Raw genomic sequence first — 18,829 nt, 5'->3', positions numbered from 1 at the left:
CCAGGACACCAGCTTTACTCTTTGATGAACGCAAAAGAAGAAGGGAAGATAAGGGATAGGGAGGAGAGGGGGAAGATGTGAACGCCTTTGTTGAGAGTTGTCCTGAGTCAACAAAGGCCTGGATAACTCAGTTGGTAGAGCATCAGACTTTTAATCTGAGGGTCCAGGGTTCAAGTCCCTGTTCAGGCGGTGAAGGTAGGCCCCTTCCCTGAAATGTTAAACCTACTTCCTTTATCCTCCTTCTGTGGTCAAGTACAGTATGCCAGAAGATTTCTGCTCCTTCATCCTCAAAACCGAGAAGGCCAAGGAGATGACCGTGCACACAAGGAATAACGTGTTTAAGTAACCCTTTTCGACCAAGCAACATTGCGATCTTCCAGGACTGTGGGTAAACGCCATTCTCAATAATTAAATTGAAGATACAGTACGAGACAGGCACTTTGACCAGCTTAGCCACAGCGCCAGCTGTGCATCTGGCACCAACACAAAAACAGTTCGCCAATGGGGAAAAATGTTCATACAAGGGAGGGAGTCCAAAGTCCAACACGTGTGAATTGAGAGTCCCTGGGTGGGCTCGAACGACCAACCTCTCAGTTAGCAGCCAAACGCGCTGACCAATTGCGTGACAGAGACTACAACAGCACACAAGGAATAACTTGTTCGACCTAGCACCTTTGCGATCTTCCGGGACTGCTTTGCGATCTTCCGGGACTGTGGGTAAACACCATTCTCAATAATTAAATTGAAGATATGGCATATCGGCTCCTGAATCAACTTTGCTGCCGCCCTCAGTAACCTCCCAACCAAATTATAAATACCACATGGCTCATCGCTTTTAATGGAATGCAACAGTTTTCCTACCTCATCTACACTTACCCTCTTAAATTGAAAACTACGCAGTTTATCCTACATTGTCTTGATCTTTATAATAGAATCTGACAGTCAACCGTCAACATCTATCATCTGATCTCTAATCAAATTTACTTTATTGATAAAAAATTGAGAAATATTTGCCAATTTGGACAATTGTCAATCTGCCCCCACTTTGGACACATCGTCGTGTTTCATTGTTTGGCAACTGCTTTGTGACTTCGCCTGTCCCCTTAAAAACCCCTTCCTTCAGGTTTCCATAGTGTCGTGGTTGTCACGTTTGCCGAACACGCAAAAGGTCCCTAGTTAATTTCACAGCCAACCAAGTTAGGAATTGTGGTCATACAAGAAGGGGGTTTGTTTTTTTGTATTTCGAATAAAATGTTTTCTGCATTTTGAACAATTTTCCACAGGAAAGACATCTTTCAGATGTATCAACAAAAGAGCTGAACTGCCCAATGTGGGGCTCGAACCCAAGACCCTGAGAGTAAGACTCTCATGCCCTACCGACTGAGCCAAACAGGCCTTTTTCAGCTGCAGATATAATTTTTTGTTTTTCTTTTTTATCGATGTGGCCACCTTGATGTTTGATCAATTCCACAGACAACCTTGTTTCTCAGGGAACAGAAGGAGCGAGACTTTCAGTCATCAGTAGTTCTACAAACTCCGACTCAGGCCACATCTTTGTACCCGACATTTCCAATTTATGATGATGAATTTAGGATTTATGATCACTCTGCAACTGCCTCTGAACAGACACCCATGTCCACCCTCTCTTGGGGAACATTTGACTCGACTCAATTAAATGACACACTCAAACCAAAATTCTAGAATCCTCCCAACCCCGTTGGCACATCATGTCCCCACCCCGAGGTTATCAAACTCGCTCCCAAGGAAATGTTGGAACTTGGGAAAGCATTAAGAATGGCAAGAAGTAGGATTAAGAATCCTACTTCTTGCCAAAAGCCTACCCTATGGTAGAAGATAAGATATGCCTTTATTCGTCCCTCAGTGGGGAAATTTGCAAGGTCCCGCAAGTTCCGCAACAGCAGGGGGAGTACTTCAGTATGTTTACAGACCATGGACTCCTCCTAAATTTAGATACATAGCCTTATCCATGCCAAAACCACACAACAACCTCGACCAAATCCTGACTGACATATGTAACTGACTTGGTACATAATCACCGTCTCAACGGAACTGAATTAGCCCAACTGTTGACATTGACCACAGGCTCCAAGTATGGTGCTTTTTGTACGGCCATTTAGCCAATTCTGCCAAAGGGGAATTCAGAACACCCTCGTGGCCCATTACCATTTTGATGGTACCTGGCGACTTCAACCAGTGAACTCCACTGTACCGCTTATCCTCATCAACGGACTGTAATCCCCACTCTTCACCAGCATGGGGACATTCCAACCCAAAATGAGAACACACTGGACCAGGTACACAGCAACGTAGTGCGTGGCACAGACACAGCTTCACCCTACCCCCACTTTTAGCCCAGACTGAAAAAGCAGAGAAAACCCTTTGCAGCTGAAATTGCTCAGTTGGGAGAGCGTTGGACTGACTATCTAATGGTCCCTGGTTCAATCCCAGTTTCCAGCACAATTGCTGTTTACATTGTGAGTTGGCAAATAGTTTGTAAAGGGGTGACTTTGTTCTCTTGATTTCATCAACATCGATCACGACAACACAGCCAATTACATATTAAGACCAGACAAGTACAGTTGGGAGGTGACATACAGAATCCTGATGCATATCATGTTACAATCAGACACAAACAGGATGGAGGACCAGACCTTGAGTTCGCGCAAATGTTCACAGCATTAGGTCTGCAAAGTGTTCAGCTGATGCACATTTACTGGAAAGGAAAATGGGCTTTTGTCACGGTAGCCATGCCGACACAAGCTAAAATGTTTCTCCCGCCAGGACAACACCCACATGAAATTCAAGCTTTGCTCGCAGACGAATAAGAACCAGCTGGAATGAGCAATCTGCACCTCCAAGTCTGAGTTTATGGTTCTTGCCCAGAAAAGCATAGCTCACAGCCGTAATCGTATAGTGGTTCCTACTCTTTGTTGTGGCCGCAGCAACCCCGGCCGATTCAGGGTCATGGCAGGTGTGTGTAGCTTTTGTAATTGTATTGTCTGAAAAGACAAGATTGTCTGTCCACTTGAAGTGTGGTGATGTAAAAATACACTAGTTTTGACCACACCTGTATTTTTAGTAAACATTATTAGCATGCAATGAATCAAAGTATAAGGTACGATGTCGGAGATCAAGAACGCTTTTGTTGGGGAAAAAAGCCATAACATATCATTTCGACAATACGGGTATCAAACCCGCTATTTCTTGCATGTAGAGCAAGAACTCTAGCCTTTGAGTTAAATCCCCCCGCTGCACAAGAAGGCTGCCACAATTTCTGCAACACCAAAACACTAATTAAGATGTGTCATTTTGAGTCAACAAGACCATGTCCACAAAGGCGATGAGGTGACCGAGAGGTTAAGGTGATGGACTGCTAATCCATTGTGTTCTGCATGCATGGGTTCGAATCCCATCCTCATCGGACTATACTAATGCACCAGTTTTGACACCACCTGTGTTTTTAGGAAACATCATTAGAATGCAATTAATCCAAGTATCCGGTACCATGTGGGAGATTGAGAATGCTTTTTTGGCAAGAAAAAGGCATACTATACCATTTGGAGAATGCAGCCATCGATTCCACTTCATCTCACATGCGAAGTGAGCGCTCTTGTATGAGCGCGTCATACAAGAATGGGCTTTGTTTTTGTGTCCTTCGAATGAAATGTTTTCCGCATGTTGCAGAATTTTCCACAGGAAAGAAATCTTTAAGATGTATCACCAAAAGAGCTGAACCGCCCAATGTGGGGCTCGAACCCACGACCCTGAGATTAAGAGTCTCATGCTCTGCCGACTGAGCTAACCGGGCCTTTTTCTGGCAAGATATCACTTTTTTTTTTTTTTTAATTGATGTGGTCTTCTTGATGTTTGATCAGTTCCACAGCCAACCTAGTTTCTCGGGGAACAAAGGAGCGAGAGGTTCAGTCATAGCTGAGAACTTTGGAAGTGTAGTCATCTTAACCCTCCTGTCATGTTCATTTGTCAGGAACAGCCATGATGTTCCCGGGTCAGTTTGCATGCTTATTTATCTGAAAGATGTCCAAAACCAAAAAAATCCCCACAAGCATTGTTAGTTATTCACTACTAACTCCATTACTAACTATTCTATCAATGTTTAGTGCAATGGTGTACCTTACCTCTCACAGGTAATGGTTTAATTCATTTTAATTAATTAATTAATTTAATTAATCCGAGGCATCATGACCAGTCTGCATCAAAACATTATCGGAAATCCTGTGGCAGGTTTCTGGCATTGATTCCTAATTCAGTTGCCATCCCTGATAGATGGTAATGGTAATGGTAATCATGCCCGCGTGGCAGGCGAGTCTCTTTGCTTGTCTGACGTCTGTGTCGCATCCTGATTGGCTGGCAGCAAATGTCAACGACACGAGCGCGGCCCCCGCTTGGCAAGTGAGAATTCTACCACTGAACCACCAATGCCACGTGGGGACACACTGTAAGAGAAAAAAAATCAACTGTCAAGTGGATGAGCCTCTGCAAAGTGGCGCTGAATGACAACACATCACAATGTCATACTCTTTGGATTCAAGCACCTTATGGCGTAATGGGATCCACAACAATCACGTCAGCTGTGGATGCAACGTCAATTCGTTCTTGAAGGGCAAGTGACAAAAAGACGTACATGGTTCAGAAATCAGCTGCCAAAGTTTCACTGACCAAGCACCCAGGCACTGCTGGGATTTGAACCCAGGATCTCCTGTTTACTAGACAGGCACTTTGACCAGCTTAGCCACAGTGCCAGCAGCGCATCTGGCACCAACACAAAAACAGTTCGCCAATGGGGAAAAATGTTCATACAAGGGAGGGAGTCCAAAGTCCAACACATGTGTGAATTGAGAGTCCCTGGGTGGGCTCGAACGACCAACCTCTCAGTTCACAGCCAAACGTGCTGACCAATTGCGCGACAGCAATACAACAGCATGACTGCTGTAAGGTTTCTGTTACGGTCTGTTACGTTTCAGGTGTCATTCTGAATACTGCCCTTCCGCAGGAAAAGAGCCTTTGTACTTTTTCAACATGAGCTATAAAGAAAGGTATAAGCTGAGATATACTGCATTGGCCGGGAATCGTACCCGGGCCTACCGCGCCCGGCGTGGATAGTTCAGCTGAAACGTGCTAAACTTTCCCCATTCATTTCCAATGAGAGCGAAAGGCCACTATGAATGCAATATACTTTTGTCCGGGGGTGGCGCTGTGGCGTTCATCCCCACTATCCACTATGGATGTAATATACATTTGTCCAGGAGTGGCGCTGTGGTCGCTTCTGCTCCCTCCACCCACCACATCCATCCTGAACTTCAGGTAACACAGCACAATTGCTTTTTCCGAGCGAGCGACGAGACGACGCGACAAAAACACGGTAAACTACAGTAAAAAAATATATTGTCTTTTGCATTTCAGGCTACAGAAAAATATTTTGTCTTTGAACTGTTCTGTTTAAATATTTAGTCTTTGAACTGTTCTGTATAGTGTTTAAATTGCTTTCATGTTTCTCTACGTGGGTTTGTGGCACTATTGTTCGCTATTTTCCGACCCCGTATACCTATTAAATGCATTAGCGACAGTTATTTGGACAAATATAATGATAGCTCATAAGACTTGTGTTTTTTTTGTAAGTACAATGTTATAGTTGTTCATGGATAAGTACATATCATCTGTTAAATTAAACTCTTATGAGCTATTGTAAAGTGAACAAAGAAAAGATGATAGTTTATAGACATTGTTGTAGTCTGTAAATGTTCTTGGAAAAGCTCATATATGACAACAATACACATATTTCATACATGTTGCTATCACATACTGTAACCTGTACTTGTATTCATGGTTTTGGATAATAATACATTATATTATTTCATTATTTCTGTCACTGTAGAGAAAAAATGAAGAGATTGTTTTTCCCCGGGCGAATCAGTGTGGTCTTCCGCAGGGGCCCACTGGGATTCCTGCTGCAGGATCCCACCGAGGAGGCCAGGCAAATTCAGGACAACCCGTCGAGGAGGGACAAGTCTCCTGTTGCACAGCAGGAGGTTGTAAGGCAAAATGCCCTTGCAGTGGTCCGTCAGAGAGGGAGAGATGCTACAGACCAAACTGAAGTACTGGGCGAGTACATCCTGCAGTTTGGGAAGTACAAGGGGATGTCCTTCCGCTGGCTCCTGGAGAATGACATGGGATACACTGTGTATCTCATCCAAAGCCAACAGAGAGAGGAGGCTGCAGGAGTGCTGGTGGCTGAGGGGCATAGCAAGGACAGCCTTCTGTCATTCCTTCGCTATGCCCTCAGCTTCAAGGAAATTAATACTCTTCTTGAGTATGAGTCCCTAAAAACATCTGTGCCCGCCCCAGCAGCAGAGGATGACCAGCTGGTTGGATTTGGCGCACGCGGCAGTAACACCTGGAGGGAGATTTGGGAGAGCAGGGATGATGGCTATGCAGCCTTCATCTTAAGAAGAAAGTGCGCGACGGGTACAAAAATGCACAAACTGCAACAGTACCTGCAGAAGCAGCAACAGCAGCAACAGCAGCAGCAACAGCAGCCCTCCACCTCTTTTACCATCGCCTCCACCTGTTCCACCACAACCTTTGCTGAGAGCACGGGTGAGTGTTTTTAAAGTTACACTGCATTGCATATGTATGCATTGGACCATTTTATTACTGTTGAATAACTATATTACCACTCTTTTCTTTATAGCTAAGGACGAAGACGAAGAGCTGGAGAAAGCCATGCTCAGCATCTCTCCAGATATACTCAGTATGTGCAGTTTATGGATATGTACATGTTAGGCTCTTTTACTTTCCTAGCCTTGTCTATGTGTTTTGTATAAAGTAAATCACTCTAGTTTCTATGTGTTTTGCAGGTGGATCTGCTCCACCAACATTAGAGCTGCTACGGTTTTCAGGTCCAGGGCGAAGTTCTTAAATAATGACCGACCTCAAAGGGCATTTTGTGATTGCATGTGTTCTCGTCACGTTCTACTTTTGTTCCTTTCATGTGTGTTCTACCTACAGTCCAAGTGACTGACTATGAATTGATACAGCCTACGAGAGGGTAAGTATAATTTGAATACATTCTTTTGAATGGATGAAATGGTGAATGATGTTTGCTCACTAACGCCGGAAGCATGTGTTTGCAGTGAGCCATTGTGCTTCTCCTGCTCTAGTTCAGGTTGGACTAGACCATCACAAAAAAGGTCTATTTAATTCTTTAAAAAGCCAAACCAAGTAGTTGAAGTAGCAAATGGCAGTTTGTTGTGAGTGACTCTACTAATACCCCTGAAACGCCAATATTTCAATCAATCAGTCTTTCATCACGTTTTCTCCGGTTTTAGACACAGAACATGCACCGACTGGCCCAGATGCACCAGAAGATGGTAAAGGCTTTAAGTGATGTTTGACCATTTCAATCCAAACTGATTTACACTCACGGTAAAATGCACCACCGCCTCTTTCCTTGTGTAGCACCAGCTGTGCTGCCTCCAAAGATTCCAGTGCCTTTCCCACGGGAGTTGATGTTTCTGCTACCAGAGAAAACAAAGACCAAAGAAGAGACCCCACAGCCTGCCCCAGGTGAGTGATTAATCTTTCTATGTGACTGACTGCACCTGATATTAATATAATATTAACACAGTGTACATGTAATTTGGTTTCATTTTAGAAACTGCATGTGCTCCTGGGAGTCCTGTAGCCTCCACTCTATCTGCATCAGAGCCACAGTCTGCACAGAGACCCCACAGTAAATAACACAGCAGTATAGTGTCACATTAAAAAGGGTGTCAAAATTGACATGTGCATGTCTGTTTCCAACTAGACCAACCACCAGTCCCACCTACGGCAGTCCCACCTGTGGCTGATATCAACAGGCCTCCACCTCAACAGTTTCTGTCATTTGACCAGGAGGTCAATAAGTGGAACTGCACACACCAGCAGAAAATATGGATGAAGTTGGAACTGGAGTCCATGGGTCTGTGGCCAGGCTCCCGCCCTGTCAACAACCCTATGAAAACCTTCTCCCTGTGGCGCTTACCTCCCCAGCCTGAACTGATTGACAGTATTTATGATCTGCCGTCCCCAAAGTATTTTCATCTTCACCCCTTTTTTCGTCTGGAAGCCGGAAAATGACTACTTGATGGGACGGCTAAAAAACAACTACACCCTGCCGTGCTCTGGTGACTGTTCTCAGCCACGTGTTGTCTCTGCTGGAGTCGGGAGACCGCGAGTGATTGTGGGCCTCACTGGACAATACTACCTGCTCTCCTCCCGGCTGTGCTGTAAGAGCTGCAATAGGAGGTGGTATTCCGACAACCCGCTCTGGCTGGAAAAGCTTCCCAAGAGGTTTACCAATCTGTTGCCAGCGTTACTGACTTACAAGAAGGCCATCTGTAAGTCAGTACTGGATGAGTTGAGACGGACTGGAAAATCACCCACAGACATGGCAAATCAGGTCAACGAGATGTTGCATCTCAAGTATGAGCGTGCCAACCTGGCCTATCTCCTGTGCTGCCAGAATGTGATGGATGGAGAGGCAGGAACTTATGGCGGCCAAAAGACCATCACTCAGTTCCTTCGGCAGGAGCGAAAACCGGAGCCTTTTGGGGGCTACAGTGATGCTGATGGCTGGAACGGGGTCTCTGTGTCTGCCCACTACCTCACTGACTGCTTGCTGCATGAGTTCCGGAACCAGAAGGACACCATTCAGCGGATGCTGCAGGGTACCTTTGGACAGGCTCTCCGCTCAGACCACACCCGGAAAGTGGCCAAGAAAGTCACCTTTTCATCTGGTGTCATGTCGTCATACGCTGTGATGAATGAGAACTGGATGATCCTGTCCTGGGTCATGGTGCAGTCTGAGACGGACAAAACCCTGCGGCCGATGTATGAGGGTCTCTCAAACCGCTACAACAGGGCTGGCATTGAGAAAGCACAGTTTCAGTGGGTTGACAGGTGAGACTTCATCACTTTAAACAGAAATGTTTAATCAAAAATTAACTCTAATAAATGTCATTATTTCATATGCTATTTGTGTTTCTCAGAGATTGCTGCGCACCGTTCAGGGTTGCAGAGTCTTCTGCGGAGGAACATCTCAACTGGGATGCCTGGCAAACAACTGATGCAATTGTTACTGAGGCCACATCTGGGAACCTGTTAAATACATGTGCATCAAGAACCTCTTACAACAACAGTATCATCATCAAGCTGGACTTGTTCCACTGTATGCAACGGCTTCTTCGTGAGCATCACCCGTTATACGGCACCTTCGCACAGTTCCTATCAGCTGCCTTCTCTGTGGTGGACCAGGAAGACCTGCAGAGGCTCCAGGATGCATACGTCTTCTGTGGCATCCAGCCTGCAAATCCCACCAAGCAGCATATTCGTGAGCACTGCAGGGTAAAGATTCCTCCACCCGGGATGCTTATTCAGAGTGGAAGGGGTGTTGAAGCACTTTCACCTGGCCACAGATCCGAATGGCATCCCTCTTTATAAGCCCTCCATGCTAAAGAGATGGAGGATCCAACGAGTCCACATTCTGCGCGGTTGCCTCAGTGATCCTGAGGTAGAAGGGGGCATACTGTACCGCCATAGAGGAACGATACAGTTAAACCACGTGCCAGGTGAGCGTGCAGCAGTCCCCGTCTGGATCCCCATCAGAGGCACATCGCAGCAGGAGGGCTACCACTTCCACCAGGCCAAATGGGTGACCGGCACGCAGGTCTCCCCAGAGCTGTTCCAGGCCCAGGCCATGACAGGAGTGTGTCGCTGGAATTATCAGCGTCTGCTGGACCTGAAACTGCCAGGCGTTTCTCTCCCGCCTGTTTTCGACCCTGCACTGATATGCTCCCTGAAGCTGTTTCCAGACGGGTCTTTGGCGAAGAAAAGTACCCTGCTCTTCGTCTGGCAGCTGAAGACACCGGGGAGAGGTTTGGCCTGGAGTACAGGGAGCCAGAATGTTGTCCAGTCCCTTTAGACTGGGACAAACATAAAACCAAGAAGGACCCCCGGCCACGCCACAAGTGCTCCTTCTCCAGGCATCCTGTCTGATCAGGGAGCAGACCCAGTGCAGCCTTCCTCCACACCTCCCACCAGGCTTTTCAGCTTTGTTCCCCACTCTGTTCACCCTCTTCAAACTGCTACTGCGACTACGTCTAGTCATGTGGCCCTATCCCAGCATCTGACTTGGACAATAAAGCTTCTGTTACTGAGCTTCAGCCACAGCCAGGTAAAAACTTATCTAAACTAATCATGTGTTCCCTTGTTGCATCTTGTTTGACCCAAATAACAAATGTGTATCTCATGGTTTTCTTTGCCTAGAGCCCACAAGAAGATTGCCCATCCAATGTTCTCCGACTGCTGCCTGCACTGGACCAGTGAAGACTGGAGGGAGAGTATTTGTGTTGGACCACAAGCGCTGGCCATCTCCAATGAAGTCGGCAATTGACGAGCTCCTTAATAAACACCGCGGGCACGAGGACATGATCAAGCTTGTGGTTCGGGAGTATGGCACTCTTGTCCACAAGTCCAGCAAAGACCCCAACAGCAAGCTGCATCCAACATCAAAATTGCATATTTCCAAATACATAAAACACAACAGTAAATTTGTCAATACATCATCTTCACTAAATACCAGCCCAGAGAAGCTGCAACACACAGCAGCTTTGGCAGTTGCTCAGCACTACCTCTGCTGTGCCTGTCGTGACACTGCCTGCAGCTATGGTCATTCCACCATCACCACCACCACCACCACCACCACCACCACCACCTGCTCATACCCCATTGAAGCAGGAGCAACCACCTCCCGTGTCAAAAAAAACTCAAACAAAAACATGTCTGTGCTGTGGTCAACCAAAATCAAAATATCAAGGGGATGGGACATCAATACATGACTTTTATCAGCGGGGCCCTGTCAGATACTTTTATTGCTCCACAAAAGTGTTCCAAAAATATGGTGCAGAAGGTCTGACAAACCCCAAGATGCCGTTTCAAGAGTTCAGTCAAACAGACTTCTTCCAGCGAGAGCTCGATGATACAAGAAAGAGGGTGGAGGAAAAACAGCAGAAGAAGAGGAAGAGGGAGGAATCTCCTCCACCCCCTGTACGAAAGTGCCGGTTCTGGTAATTATCAATACCACATGGCTTATCGCTTTTAATGGAATGCAACAGTTTTCCTACCTCATCTACACTTATCCTCTTAAATTGAAAACTACACAGTTTATCCTACACAATATTGTTCTTTATCTGACAGTCTACCATCAACATCTATCATCTGATCTCTAATCAAATTTATTTTATTAATAAAAAGATATTGGTGCTCCCAGTCAGGTAACTGACATTTGGACATGTTTTGAGTGGAGATGGGATTTGTCTTGGTCCTCGGTCGAACGGTTAGGGTCATTCATAAGCGCTATCTGCCAACTGCTGTCATTCTGAAGCGACTGACGACATAAATATGAATGAAACCCGTCAATAAATGATAGACTTGAGTTTCTGGTAAGTACTACACAAGAAGATAAGGTGCTCAACTGGAGAAGGGAGTGTGGACTGGGTTTAGGGTTAGACCAATACTGTATTTGGCATAGAAATTGGGGTTCAGATTAGTGTTTGGTACTTGGGAACAATAAATCAAGGACTGGGTTTCTTCACTATTACATGACAAGAGAGAGAACGTAGCCAGGATTAGGTTTGGGGTATTTGTCTGATGCTGAGGGACACATCCTGGACTCATTTCCGAGCCCAACATCTCTTCTACAAAAAAGCACTTGACTTCTTGGAGAATGCAGGCATCGATCCCGCTCCCTCTCGCATGCAAAGCGAGCGCTCTACCATTTGAGCTAATTCCCCAGCCGTCACAGAGTTGACAGAGAAGGTTCAGTCTCATAACTATTTTGGTTCCTTTGCTGGAGTACGTCAATTCCGCAGCTGACCGAGTTTCTCGGGGAACACAAGGAGCGAGAGGTTCAGTCATCACTGGGAACTTTGGAAGTGTAGTCACCTTGAGTCAGGTCTGCTTTGGTGAACTTCAGAGGCATCATGACCAGTCTGCATCAAAACATTATCTGAAATCCTGTGGCAGGTTTCTGGCATTGATTCTTAATTCAGTTGCCATCCCTGATAGATGGTAATGGTAATAGTAATCATGCCCGCGTGGCAGGCGAGTCTCTTTGCTTGTCTGACGTCTGTGTCGCACCCTGATTGGCTGGCAGCAAATGTGAACCACCAATGCCACGTGGGGACACACTGTAAGAGAAAAAAAATCAACTGTCAAGTGGATGAGCCTCTGCAAAGTGGCGCTGAATGACAACACATCACAATGTCATACTCTTTGGATTCAAGCACCTTCTGGCGTAATGGGATCCATAACAATCATGTCAGCTGTGGATGCAACGTCAATTCGTTCTTGAAGGGCAAGTGACGAAAAGAAGTACATGGTTCAGAAATCAGCTGCCAAAGTTTCACTGACCAAGCAGCCAGGCACTGCTGGGATTTGAACCCAGGATCTCCTGTTTACGAGACAGGCACTTTGACCAGCTGAGCCACAGTGCCAGCAGTGCATCTGGCACCAGCACAAAAACAGTTCGCCAATGGGGAAAAATGTTCATACAAGGGAGGGAGTCCAAAGTCCAACACATGCGTGAATTGAGTCCCTGGGTGGGCTCGAACCACCAACCTCTCAGTTCACAGCCAAACGTGCTGAGCAATTGTGCAACAGAGACTACAACAGCATGACTGCAGTCAGGTTTCACTAAGTGCTGTCCACCTTAACTCTCGGGTGGTCCGGTCTGTTACGTTTCAGGTGTCATTCAACTGAAAAGATCCTATTTGAAGGCGACGCAGGCCAAACTAGACTCCAGCAAAAAGTTTCAAACAGCGCCCTCTGCTGTCAGGCAAGAGCAGAAACCATAAAAAGCTTACAGCACCTGGTATTCCCAGGCGGTCTCCCATCCAAGTACTAACCAGGCCCGCCCCTGCTTCGCTTCCGAGAACGGACATTTTCAGGGTAGTATGGCCGTAAGCTGCCAGGTCAACTGAAAAGATCCTATTTGAAGGCGACGCAGGCCAAACTAGACTCCAGCAAAAAGTGTCAAACAGCGCCCTCTGCTGTCAGGCAAGAGCAGAAACCATAAAAAGCTTACAGCACCTGGTATTCCCAGGCGGTCTCCCATCCAAGTACTAACCAGGCCCGCCCCTGCTTAGCTTCCGAGATCGAACGAGATCGGGCGTTTTCAGGGTAGTTTGGCCGTAAGCAGCCAGGTGAACTGAAAAGATCCTTTTTGAAGGCGACGCAGGCCAAACTAGACTCCAGCAAAAAGTGTCAAACAGCGCCCTCTGCTGTCAGGCAAGAGCAGAAACCATTAAAAGCTTACAGCACCTGGTATTCCCAGGCAGTCGCCCATTCAAGTACTAACCAGGCCCGCCCCTGCTTAGCTTCCGAGATCGGACGAGATCGGACGAGATCGGGCGTTTTCAGGGTAGTATGGCCGTAAGCTGCCAGGTTAACTGAAAAGATCCTATTTGAAGGCGAAGCAGGCCAAACTAGACTCCAGCAAAAAGTGTCAAACAGCGCCCTCTGCTGTCAGGCAAGAGCAGAAACCATTAAAAGCTTACAGCATCTGGCATTCCCAGGCGGTCTCCCATTCAAGTACTAACCAGGCCCGCCCCTGCTTAGCTTCCGAGATCGGACAAGATCGGGCGTTTTCAGGGTAGTATGGCCGTAAGCTGCCAGGTCAACTGAAAAGATCCTATTTGAAGGCGACGCAGGCCAAACTAGACTCCAGCAAAAAGTGTCAAACAGCGCACTCTGCTGTCAGGCAAGAGCAGAAACAATAAAAAGCTTACAGCTCCTGGTATTCCCAGGCGGTCTCCCATCCAAGTACTAACCAGGCCCGCCCCTGCTTAGCTTCCGAGATCAGACGAGATCGGGCTTTTTTAGGGTAGTATGGCCGTAAGCTCCCAGGTCAACTGAAAAGATCCTATTTGAAGGCGACGCAGGCCAAACTAGACTCCAGCAAAAAGTGTCAAACAGCGCCCTCTGCTGTCAGGCAAGAGCAGAAACCATTAAAAGCTTACAGCACCTGGTATTCCCAGGCGGTCTCCCATTCAAGTACTCACCAGGACCGTCCCTGCTTAGCTTCCGAGATCGGACGAGATCGGGCGTTTTCAGGGTAGTATGGCCGTAAGCTGCCAGGTCAACTGAAAAGATCCTATTTGAAGGCGACGCAGGCCAAACTAGACTCCAGCAAAAAGTGTCAAACAGCGCCCTGTGCTGTCAGGCAAGAGCAGAAACCATAAAAAGCTTACAGCACCTGGTATTCCCAGGCGGTCTCCCATCCAAGTACTAACCAGGCCCGCCCCTGCATTGCTTCCGAGATCGGACATTTTCAGAGTAGTATGGCCGTAAGCTGTCAGGTCAACTGAAAAGATCCTATTTGAAGGCGACGCAGGCCAAACTAGACTCCAGCAAAAAGTGTCAAACAGCGCCCTCTGCTGTCAGGCAAGAGCAGAAACAATAAAAAGCTTACAGCACCTGGTATTCCCGGGCGGTCTCCCATTCAAGTAGTAACCAGGCCCGCCCCTGCTTAGCTTCCGAGATCGGACGAGATCGGGCATTTTCAGGGTAGTATGGCCGTAAGCTGCCAGGTCAACTGAAAAGATCCTATTTGAAGGCGACACAGGCCAAACTAGACTCCAGCAAAAAGTTCAAACAGCGCCCTCTGCTGTCAGGCAAGAGCAGAAACCATAAAAAGCTTACAGCACCTGGTATTCCCAGGCGGTCTCCCATCCAAGTACTAACCAGACCTGCCCCTTCTTAACTTCCGAGATCGGGTGTTTTCAGGGTAGTATGGCCGTAAGCTGCCAGGTCAACTGAAAAGATCCTATTTGAAGGCGACGCAGGCCAACTAGACTCCAGCAAAAAGTGTCAAACATCGCCCTCTGCTGTCAGGCAAGAGCAGAAACCATTAAAAGCTTACAGCACCTGGTATTCCCAGGCGGTCTCCCATTCAAGTACTAACCAGGCCCGCCCCTGCTTAGCTTCCGAGATCAGACGAGATCGGGCTTTTTCAGGGTAGTATGGCCGTAAGCTGCCAGGTCAACTGAAAAGATCCTATTTGAAGGCGACGCAGGCCAAACTAGACTCCAGCAGAAAGTGTCAAACAGCGCCCTCTGCTGTCAGGCAAGAGCAGAAACCATAAAAAGCTTACAGCACCTGGTATTCCCAGGCGGTCTCCCATCCAAGTACTAACCAGGCCCGCCCCTGCTTAGCTTCCGAGATCAGACGAGATCGGGCTTTTTCAGGGTAGTATGGCCGTAAGCTGCCAGGTCAACTGAAAAGATCCTATTTGAAGGCGACACAGGCCAAACTAGACTCCAGCAAAAAGTGTCAAACAGCGCCCTCTGCTATCAGGCAAGAGCAGAAACCATAAAAAGCTTACAGCACCTGGTATTCCCAGGCGATCTCCCATCCAAGTACTAACCAGGCCCGCCCCTGCTTAGCTTCCAAGATCGGACGAGATCGGGCGTTTTCAGGGTAGTATGGCCGTAAGCTGCCAGGTGAACTGAAAAGATCCGATTTGAAGGCGACGCAAGCCAAACTAGACTCCAGCAAAAAGTGTCAAGCAGCGCCCTCTGCTGTCAGGCAAGAGCAGAAACCATAAAAAGCTTACAGCACCTGGTATTCCCAGGGGGTCTCCCATTCAAGTAGTAACCAGGCCCGCCCCTGCTTAGCTTCCGAGATCGGACGAGATCGGGTGTTTTCAGGGTAGTATGGCCGTAAGCTGCCAGGTCAACTGAAAAGATCCTATTTGAAGGCGACGCAGGCCAAACTAGACTCCAGCAAAAAGTGTCAAACAGCGCCCTCTGCTGTCAGGCAAGAGCAGAAACCATTAAAAGCTTACAGCACCTGGTATTCCCAGGCGGTCTCCCATCCAAGTACTAACCAGGCCCGCCCCTGCTAAGCTTCCGAGATCAGACGAGATCGGGCTTTTTCAGGGTAGTATGGCCGTAAGCTGCCAGGTCAACTGAAAAGATCCTATTTGAAGGCGACACAGGCCAAACTAGACTCCAGCAAAAAGTGTCAAACAGTGCCCTCTTCTGTCAGGCAAGAGCAGAAACCATAAAAAGCTTACAGCACCTGGTATTCCCAGGCGATCTCCCATCCAAGTACTAACCAGGCCCGCCCCTGCATTGCTTCCGAGATCGGACATTTTCAGGGTAGTATGGCCATAAGCTGCCAAATCAACTGAAAAGATCCTATTTGAAGGCGACGCTGGCCAAACTAGACTCCAGCAAAAAGTGTCAAACAGCGCCCTCTGCTGTCAGGCAAGAGCAGAAACCATTAAAAGCTTACAGCACCTGGTATTCCCAGGCGGTCTCCCATCCAAGTACTAACCAGGCCCGCCCCTGCTTCGCTTCCGAGATCGGACGAGATTAGGCGTTTTCAGGGTAAGATGGCCGTAAGCTGCCTGGTCAACTGAAAAGATCCTATTTGAAGGCGACGCAGGCCAAAGTAGACTCCAGCAAAAAGTGTCAAACAGCGCCCTCTGCTGTCAGGCAAGAGCAGAAACCATTAAAAGCTTACAGCACCTGGTATTCCCAGGCGGTCTCCCATTCAAGTACTCACCAGGCCCGTCCCTGCTTAGCTTCCGAGATCGGACGAGATCGGGCGTTTCCAGGGTAGTATGGCCGTAAGCTGCTAGGACAACTGAAAAGATCCTATTTGAAGGCGACGCAGGCCAAACTAGACTCCAGCAAAAAGTGTCAAACAGCGCCCTCTGCTGTCAGGCAAGAGCAGAAACCATAAAAAGCTTACAGCACATGGTATTCCCAGGCGGTCTCCCATCCAAGTACTAACCAGGCCTGCCCCTTCTTAACTTTCGAGATCGGGCATTTTCAGGGTAGTATGGCTGTAAGCTGCCAGGTCAACTGAAAAGATCCTATTTGAAGGTGACGCAGGCCAAACTAGACTCCAGCAAAAAGTGTCAACCAGCGCCCTCTGCTGTCAGGCAAGAGCAGAAACCATAAAAAGCTTACAGCACCTGGTATTCCCAGGCGGTCTCCCATCCAAGTACTAACCAGGCCCGCCCCTGCTTAGCTTCCGAGATCAGGCGTTTTTAGGGTAGTATGGCCGTAAGCTGCCAGGTCAACTGAAAAGATCCTATTTGAAGGCGACGCAGGCCAAACTAGACTCCAGCAAAAAGTGTCAAACAGCGCCCTCTGCTGTCAGGCAAGAGCAGAAACAATAAAAAGCTTACAGCACCTGGTATTCCCAGGCGGTCTCCCATTCAAGTAGTAACCAGGCCCGCCCCTGCTTAGCTTCCGAAATCGGACGAGATCGGGCATTTTCAGGGTAGTATGGCCGTAAGCTGCCAGGTCAACTGAAAAGATCCTATTTGAAGGCGACACAGGCCAAACTAGACTCCAGCAAAAAGTTCAAACAGCGCCCTCTGCTGTCAGGCAAGAGCAGAAACCATAAAAAGCTTACAGCACCTGGTATTCCCAGGCGGTCTCCCATCCAAGTACTAACCAGACCTGCCCCTTCTTAACTTCCGAGATCGGGTGTTTTCAGGGTAGTATGGCCATAAGCTGCCAGGTCAACTGAAAAGATCCTATTTGAAGGCGACGCAGGCCAAACTAGACTCCAGCAAAAAGTGTCAAACAGCGCCCTCTGCTGTCAGGCAAGAGCAGAAACCATTAAAAGCTTACAGCACCTGGTATTCCCAGGCGGTCTCCCATTCAAGTAGTAACCAGGCCCGCCCCTGCTTAGCTTCCGAGATCGGACGAGATCGGGCTTTTTCAGGGTAGTATGGCCTTAAGCTGCCAGGTCAACTGAAAAGATCCTATTTGAAGGCGACGCAGGCCAAACTAGACTCCAGCAAAAAGTGTCAAACAGCGCCCTCTTCTGTCAGGCAAGAGCAGAAACCATAAAAAGCTTACAGCACCTGGTATTCCCAGGCGGTCTCCCATCGAAGTACTAACCAGGCCCGCCCCTGCTAAGCTTCCGAGATCAAACGAGATCGGGTGTTTTCAGGGTAGTATGGCCGTAAGCTGCCAGGTCAACTGAAAAGATCCTATTTGAAGGCGACGCAGGCCAATCTAGACTCCAGCAAAAAGTGTCAAACAGCACCCTCTGCTGTCAGGCAAGAGCAGAAACCATAAAAAGCTTACAGCACCTGGTGTTCCCAGGCGGTCTCCCATCCAAGTACTAACCAGGCCCGCCCCTGCATTGCTTCCGAGATCGGACATTTTCAGGTTAGTATGGCCGTAAGCTGCCAGGTCAACTGAAAAGATCCTATTTGAAGGCGACGCAGGCCAAACTAGACTCCAGCAAAAAGTGTCAAACAGCGCCCTCTGCTGTCAGGCAAGAGCAGAAACCATTAAAAGCTTACAGCACCTGGTATTCCCAGGCGGTCTCCCATCCAAGTACTAACCAGGCCCGCCAATGCATTGCTTCCGAGATCGGACATTTTCAGGGTAGTATGGCCTTAAGCTGCCAGGTCAACTGAAAAGATCCTATTTGAAGGCGACGCAGGCCAAACTAGACTCCAGCAAAAAGTGTCAAACAGCGCCCTCTTCTGTCAGGCAAGAGCAGAAACCATAAAAAGCTTACAGCACCTGGTATTCCCAGGCGGTCTCCCATCGAAGTACTAACCAGGCCCGCCCCTGCTAAGCTTCCGAGATCAAACGAGATCGGGTGTTTTCAGGGTAGTATGGCCGTAAGCTGCCAGGTCAACTGAAAAGATCCTATTTGAAGGCGACGCAGGCCAAACTAGACTCCAGCAAAAAGTGTCAAACAGCACCCTCTG

The 18,829-nt window shown here is 47.8% G+C and overlaps 22 non-coding genes and 9 pseudogenes across 22 annotated transcripts; 3 read left to right on the top strand and 28 right to left on the bottom strand.

The window, feature by feature from the left end:
- The first annotated feature begins 116 nt into the window (after positions 1 to 116).
- Positions 117 to 189, top strand: trnak-uuu (transfer RNA lysine (anticodon UUU)). The gene has a single exon. It is a non-coding gene; the product is annotated as a tRNA-Lys (tRNA).
- A 2,216-nt stretch (positions 190 to 2,405) lies between these two features.
- trnav-gac (transfer RNA valine (anticodon GAC)) lies at positions 2,406 to 2,478 on the top strand. The gene has a single exon. It is a non-coding gene; the product is annotated as a tRNA-Val (tRNA).
- An 882-nt stretch (positions 2,479 to 3,360) lies between these two features.
- On the top strand, positions 3,361 to 3,442 carry trnas-gcu (transfer RNA serine (anticodon GCU)). Its single transcript has one exon. It is a non-coding gene; the product is annotated as a tRNA-Ser (tRNA).
- Positions 3,443 to 3,756: 314 nt separating this feature from the next.
- Positions 3,757 to 3,829, bottom strand: trnak-cuu (transfer RNA lysine (anticodon CUU)). Its single transcript has one exon. It is a non-coding gene; the product is annotated as a tRNA-Lys (tRNA).
- An 878-nt stretch (positions 3,830 to 4,707) lies between these two features.
- trnat-agu (transfer RNA threonine (anticodon AGU)) lies at positions 4,708 to 4,781 on the bottom strand. Its single transcript has one exon. It is a non-coding gene; the product is annotated as a tRNA-Thr (tRNA).
- Positions 4,782 to 12,498: 7,717 nt separating this feature from the next.
- trnat-cgu (transfer RNA threonine (anticodon CGU)) lies at positions 12,499 to 12,572 on the bottom strand. Its single transcript has one exon. It is a non-coding gene; the product is annotated as a tRNA-Thr (tRNA).
- A 362-nt stretch (positions 12,573 to 12,934) lies between these two features.
- On the bottom strand, positions 12,935 to 13,043 carry LOC144896527 (5S ribosomal RNA; annotated as a pseudogene).
- Positions 13,044 to 13,155: 112 nt separating this feature from the next.
- Positions 13,156 to 13,274, bottom strand: LOC144896919 (5S ribosomal RNA). Its single transcript, XR_013626501.1, has one exon. It is a non-coding gene; the product is annotated as a 5S ribosomal RNA (ribosomal RNA).
- Positions 13,275 to 13,386: 112 nt separating this feature from the next.
- On the bottom strand, positions 13,387 to 13,515 carry LOC144895826 (5S ribosomal RNA; annotated as a pseudogene).
- A 112-nt stretch (positions 13,516 to 13,627) lies between these two features.
- On the bottom strand, positions 13,628 to 13,746 carry LOC144895698 (5S ribosomal RNA). The gene has a single exon (XR_013626205.1). It is a non-coding gene; the product is annotated as a 5S ribosomal RNA (ribosomal RNA).
- Positions 13,747 to 13,858: 112 nt separating this feature from the next.
- Positions 13,859 to 13,977, bottom strand: LOC144895655 (5S ribosomal RNA). Its single transcript, XR_013626159.1, has one exon. It is a non-coding gene; the product is annotated as a 5S ribosomal RNA (ribosomal RNA).
- A 112-nt stretch (positions 13,978 to 14,089) lies between these two features.
- LOC144895281 (5S ribosomal RNA) lies at positions 14,090 to 14,208 on the bottom strand. The gene has a single exon (XR_013625777.1). It is a non-coding gene; the product is annotated as a 5S ribosomal RNA (ribosomal RNA).
- A 112-nt stretch (positions 14,209 to 14,320) lies between these two features.
- Positions 14,321 to 14,429, bottom strand: LOC144896665 (5S ribosomal RNA; annotated as a pseudogene).
- Positions 14,430 to 14,541: 112 nt separating this feature from the next.
- Positions 14,542 to 14,660, bottom strand: LOC144895453 (5S ribosomal RNA). The gene has a single exon (XR_013625955.1). It is a non-coding gene; the product is annotated as a 5S ribosomal RNA (ribosomal RNA).
- Positions 14,661 to 14,771: 111 nt separating this feature from the next.
- LOC144895997 (5S ribosomal RNA) lies at positions 14,772 to 14,880 on the bottom strand (annotated as a pseudogene).
- A 111-nt stretch (positions 14,881 to 14,991) lies between these two features.
- LOC144897293 (5S ribosomal RNA) lies at positions 14,992 to 15,110 on the bottom strand. The gene has a single exon (XR_013626863.1). It is a non-coding gene; the product is annotated as a 5S ribosomal RNA (ribosomal RNA).
- Positions 15,111 to 15,222: 112 nt separating this feature from the next.
- LOC144897149 (5S ribosomal RNA) lies at positions 15,223 to 15,341 on the bottom strand. The gene has a single exon (XR_013626719.1). It is a non-coding gene; the product is annotated as a 5S ribosomal RNA (ribosomal RNA).
- A 112-nt stretch (positions 15,342 to 15,453) lies between these two features.
- LOC144897281 (5S ribosomal RNA) lies at positions 15,454 to 15,572 on the bottom strand. Its single transcript, XR_013626851.1, has one exon. It is a non-coding gene; the product is annotated as a 5S ribosomal RNA (ribosomal RNA).
- A 112-nt stretch (positions 15,573 to 15,684) lies between these two features.
- On the bottom strand, positions 15,685 to 15,803 carry LOC144897068 (5S ribosomal RNA). Its single transcript, XR_013626638.1, has one exon. It is a non-coding gene; the product is annotated as a 5S ribosomal RNA (ribosomal RNA).
- A 112-nt stretch (positions 15,804 to 15,915) lies between these two features.
- Positions 15,916 to 16,034, bottom strand: LOC144895476 (5S ribosomal RNA). The gene has a single exon (XR_013625979.1). It is a non-coding gene; the product is annotated as a 5S ribosomal RNA (ribosomal RNA).
- A 112-nt stretch (positions 16,035 to 16,146) lies between these two features.
- Positions 16,147 to 16,255, bottom strand: LOC144896788 (5S ribosomal RNA; annotated as a pseudogene).
- A 112-nt stretch (positions 16,256 to 16,367) lies between these two features.
- On the bottom strand, positions 16,368 to 16,486 carry LOC144895876 (5S ribosomal RNA). Its single transcript, XR_013626384.1, has one exon. It is a non-coding gene; the product is annotated as a 5S ribosomal RNA (ribosomal RNA).
- Positions 16,487 to 16,598: 112 nt separating this feature from the next.
- Positions 16,599 to 16,717, bottom strand: LOC144896817 (5S ribosomal RNA). Its single transcript, XR_013626485.1, has one exon. It is a non-coding gene; the product is annotated as a 5S ribosomal RNA (ribosomal RNA).
- Positions 16,718 to 16,829: 112 nt separating this feature from the next.
- On the bottom strand, positions 16,830 to 16,938 carry LOC144896548 (5S ribosomal RNA; annotated as a pseudogene).
- A 112-nt stretch (positions 16,939 to 17,050) lies between these two features.
- Positions 17,051 to 17,159, bottom strand: LOC144896218 (5S ribosomal RNA; annotated as a pseudogene).
- A 112-nt stretch (positions 17,160 to 17,271) lies between these two features.
- Positions 17,272 to 17,390, bottom strand: LOC144895654 (5S ribosomal RNA). The gene has a single exon (XR_013626158.1). It is a non-coding gene; the product is annotated as a 5S ribosomal RNA (ribosomal RNA).
- A 111-nt stretch (positions 17,391 to 17,501) lies between these two features.
- On the bottom strand, positions 17,502 to 17,610 carry LOC144896042 (5S ribosomal RNA; annotated as a pseudogene).
- A 112-nt stretch (positions 17,611 to 17,722) lies between these two features.
- On the bottom strand, positions 17,723 to 17,841 carry LOC144895855 (5S ribosomal RNA). The gene has a single exon (XR_013626361.1). It is a non-coding gene; the product is annotated as a 5S ribosomal RNA (ribosomal RNA).
- A 112-nt stretch (positions 17,842 to 17,953) lies between these two features.
- LOC144897241 (5S ribosomal RNA) lies at positions 17,954 to 18,072 on the bottom strand. The gene has a single exon (XR_013626811.1). It is a non-coding gene; the product is annotated as a 5S ribosomal RNA (ribosomal RNA).
- Positions 18,073 to 18,184: 112 nt separating this feature from the next.
- On the bottom strand, positions 18,185 to 18,293 carry LOC144896795 (5S ribosomal RNA; annotated as a pseudogene).
- A 333-nt stretch (positions 18,294 to 18,626) lies between these two features.
- On the bottom strand, positions 18,627 to 18,745 carry LOC144897239 (5S ribosomal RNA). Its single transcript, XR_013626809.1, has one exon. It is a non-coding gene; the product is annotated as a 5S ribosomal RNA (ribosomal RNA).
- Positions 18,746 to 18,829: the final 84 nt, after the last annotated feature.

This window comes from Doryrhamphus excisus, unplaced genomic scaffold (genome assembly GCF_037039965.1).
Source record: "Doryrhamphus excisus strain RoL-2023G ecotype Guam unplaced genomic scaffold, RoL_Dexc_Guam_v1.1 HiC_scaffold_24, whole genome shotgun sequence".
NCBI classification, from domain to species: domain Eukaryota; kingdom Metazoa; phylum Chordata; class Actinopteri; order Syngnathiformes; family Syngnathidae; genus Doryrhamphus; species Doryrhamphus excisus.
The sequence above is the reverse complement of the archived record's forward strand: the minus strand, read 5'-3'. Positions and strand labels throughout refer to the sequence as shown.